Here is a 4,247-nt window from a genome sequence, read left to right on the forward strand (position 1 = left end):
AAAGACAGGCAGACAGATAGACAGAGAGATAAAGAGACAGACAGACAGACAGACAGACAGACAGTAAGAAAAATAGACAGACAGACAGACAGAGAGATAAAGAGACAGGCAGACAGATAGACAGACAGACAGATAGACAGAAAGAAAAATAGACAGACAGACAGACAAAGAGATAGATAGAAAAAGACAGGCAGACAGATAGACAGAGAGATAAAGAGACAGACAGACAGACAGACAGACAGACAGACAGACAGTAAGAAAAATAGACAGACAGACAGACAGAGAGATAAAGAGACAGGCAGACAGACAGACAGACAGACAGACAGACAGACAGACAGACAGACAGATAGCCAGTAAGAAAAATAGACATACAGATAAATAGACAGGCAGACGGACAGACATCCTCACAGGTGTCTTATGTAACCAGAAGAACCATAAAATAAAATGTTACTTTGTCGAACAGTTGTTCAGATCTGTGCTCCAAGCTTAGAGACGCGCTGACCAGAGGGAGTTAATATGGACACTGACCACCGATCACAGGCTGAGTTTAGTGAAAAAGACCCCAAGCAATGTTGAAACCTCCGTTATGAAATCATTATTATCAACATGTTTGGATTTTTTAATAATCTGAGCCTGCAGTGAAGTTTTTCAAACTCCTGTGAAACATCTGCAAGAAAAGACAAGTCTGGGCATTTTGATGTCCAGCCAGAGATGGCGCTGGTTATCCACCGTTGATCTCTTACTCTGCAGGCCTGTAAACTCTGAGTGAGTACCAGAAAAAAACAGGACCACACTCAAAACCGAGTTCAGAAGCAACGTTTTCTGGAGTGTTAGACACACAGACTGACTACAGATCAGATCCACTTTACAGATAAAAAGAGAATTAAAACCACAATATAATGAATATAGTCAAAGATTTGATTTCATTTCCAGTCAAACAGTCCAGTCAACAAGTTGTTATTTTTTCAACATCAGGAAAAAAACAAACATTTCTTTTAATACAGAAATCACACAGGCTACAGGGTCAGTGAGTCTCTCTTCACCTTCATTCCAGCTTCCATTCTTCTCAGGAGCCTCACTTTCAGCTCCTCAAAGAATCTGCAGAAACACCTCCAAAGCTCAGTTTTAGAAGCTGGTTGATTTTCTGAAGTAATCAAACCCGTTCAGTGGTGTTGAGGTCTGGACTCTGGGGTGGTCGGTCCATCGTTCAGCTTCTTTGTTTGATGTGCCCATCTTTTATTCTCAGTGAGGTTCTTCTTGATCAGCTACACGTCCTTTCAGAACCACAGTGCTGAGTGGTCTTCTCACAGTGGAAGGATGGACAGAAACACCTGTGGATGTTTTCAGATCTGAAGCAACTAGATTTTCTCCTCTTTCTCAAAGATCAAAGCTTTAAGTGCTGTTTATCTGATGGGGGGCAGTTATGGGGGCTACAACCTCTTCCAGGTGGTTGTTAGGAGACCCATTTTCTCTGTAGCTTTAAATCAGTTTTTTCCACTTTGATTTTCTTCTTTTTTCATAAGAAAGTGGATTATCTTAAATCTAATTTTCACAAAAGTATCCTCTTAAAAAATCAATAACTTTGGTGATCACTACAGGCTGTGTGGGGTGTATTCAGCCCTGAGTGTGTGTAGTGTATGTAAGTGTGTTGAGTGTTTGCTTTTGTTTCTGCAGTGAGTCGGAGAGACGAAAGTTCACAAATGGGTGAAACGGAAAGGTGTGTGTGTGTGCGTGTGTGTGTGTGTGTGTGGTGGTAAAAAATATTTCAAGGTCTGACAGTTTTGGGTTTTCTCTGTGGTGCTTTGCTTTCTGAGAGGGAGTTGGGGAGCGGCTGGAGCAGCGGGGCAGTGTGACCCTCTGAATTATCTTCACTCTTGATTTCACATCCAACAAGCTCAGATTTTTAACAAATCCATGTTCCAGTTCAAATCCTTGAGTTATATGTTATCTTACAGATACTAAGCTACTCAGTCGAGCTTGACTATCAACTGTTATGTCTGTCAGCAAGCAACCACGATACACACATCTGTGATATGAACACAATCAACATTATGTAAACAAAAATATCAGCAAGCTCAGCAACTACTGTTTTAAGAGAAGCACAAAAAAAATTGAAAGTCAAAACTGTGCTGGTGCCGGGTACAGTTTAATCACAGGTCATTATTTCCCCAAATGACCTCAGACTCAGGGAGACTCAGGGAGACTCAGAAAATCTGAAAGACTCAGAGAGACACAGAGAGATTCAGAGAGACTCAGAGAAAATCTGAACAACTCAGAGAGACTCAGAGAAAATCAGAGAGACTCAGAGAGACACAGAGAGACTCAGAGACTCAGAGAAAATCTGAACAACTCAGAGAGACTCAGAGAGACTCAGAGAGACTCAGAGAAAATCTGAACGACTCAGAGAGACACAGAGAGACTCAGAGAGACTCAGAGAAAATCTGAACAACTCAGAGAGACTCAGAGAGACTCAGAAAAAATCTGAATGACTCAGAGAGACACAGAGAGACTCAGAGAGACTCAGAGAAAATCAGAGAGACTCAGAGAGACACAGAGAGACTCAGAGAGACTCAGAGAAAATCTGAACGACTCAGAGAGACACAGAGAGACTCAGAGAGACTCAGAGAAAATCTGAATGACTCAGAGAGACACAGAGAGACTCAGAGAGACTCAGAGAGACACAGAGAGACTCAGAGAGACTCAGAGAAAATCTGAACGACTCAGAGAGACTCAGAGAGACTCAGAGAGACTCAGAGAAAATCTGAACGACTCAGAGAGACACAGAGAGACTCAGAGAGACTCAGAGAAAATCTGAATGACTCAGAGAGACACAGAGAGACTCAGAGAGACTCAGAGAAAATCAGAGAGACTCAGAGAGACACAGAGAGACTCAGAGAGACTCAGAGAAAATCTGAACGACTCAGAGAGACTCAGAGAGACTCAGAGAGACTCAGAGAAAATCTGAACGACTCAGAGAGACACAGAGAGACTCAGAGAGACTCAGAGAAAATCAGAGAGACTCAGAGAAAATCAGAAACTGAGAGAGACACAGAGAGACTCAAAGAGACTCAGAGAGACCTATGGAGACTTAGAGAGACACAGAGAGATATAGAGAAGCAGAGAGACTCAGAGAGACTCAATGAGACACAAGCATATTCAAAGAGACTCAGAGAGACTCACAGATGCAATGGCTTGCCAAAATAAGCTATTTAAGAAGGAAGAGGGTAAAATCAGAGTACTGGTAAAATCAAATGAATTTACTCTTTTACTAAGGCATCATTTCAGAAATGTGATGTTTTGTCTTTACAGTGAAAAGGGAACCAGGAAACCTGATGCTTTCTGTTTCTGGTGTTTTTGCTTGTGTTAATTTTAGTGAATCATTGAAAGTGACAGAAATTATTCTTGCTATATAAAATGATATTAAAGGCTTTGTAGGTCAGTGAGGGGAACATTTGATTAAACGTTTTTTAGACTTATAATCTGAGACTGAAATTGGCGAAAAAGTTGAAAAGGTTTCCTGCTCACTTTGTAGAAAAACAGAGTGAATAGTGAGACAATAATCAGTGGGTGTGCGACACAGGAAAGAACACATACACAGTGAGAGAGTAAATTTGGCCGATGAGTGAGCGGGATGCTAATTATAGCTGCAAACTCATTAATGCTGCTCCCCTCCCACAGACCAATCAAAGACTGCGGAAAAGACCATCGTTTGTCACTGTCATCTTCAGAACATTCTGGAAGTGTCCTTACACGCAACAGCCGGGTGTACGGATGAGGAAGACGAGGAAGACGATGATGAAGGAAAGGAGGGAAAGCACAATGACGAAAATGGAGCATTACTTTAGCGGGGAAGAAGAGTGGCGAAGATCTGTGCTCTAATGAGGACGTCCTGTCAGGGGGCTGGGCTGGGGGGCCACACTTGGAGCAACATGCATGACAACTGACATGAATATAAAGTGTTATTTTAAATTCTATTCATTTTGTAGAAGGAACAGCTCACAGTGTTACAATAGACTGTGTTATCAAGCTAAGTTAGTGTGGTGGCTAATTTGTAAATTGCTTTCAACCTGCCATGTTAAATTAGCTACAGCACAGATGAGCTTGATAGCATGGCATTCTAAATTGGAAACTCAGCTTCAGTTTCTCATTAGACTGAATGAATAACCGACTCTAAATGTAGGTATTGTGATATAAACCGAGTCCGTTCTACAGTTTCTCATTAGACTGAATGAATAACCGACTCTAAA

This window comes from Pygocentrus nattereri, chromosome 19, assembly GCF_015220715.1.
Source record: "Pygocentrus nattereri isolate fPygNat1 chromosome 19, fPygNat1.pri, whole genome shotgun sequence".
In the NCBI taxonomy this organism is placed as follows: Eukaryota; Metazoa; Chordata; class Actinopteri; order Characiformes; family Serrasalmidae; genus Pygocentrus; species Pygocentrus nattereri.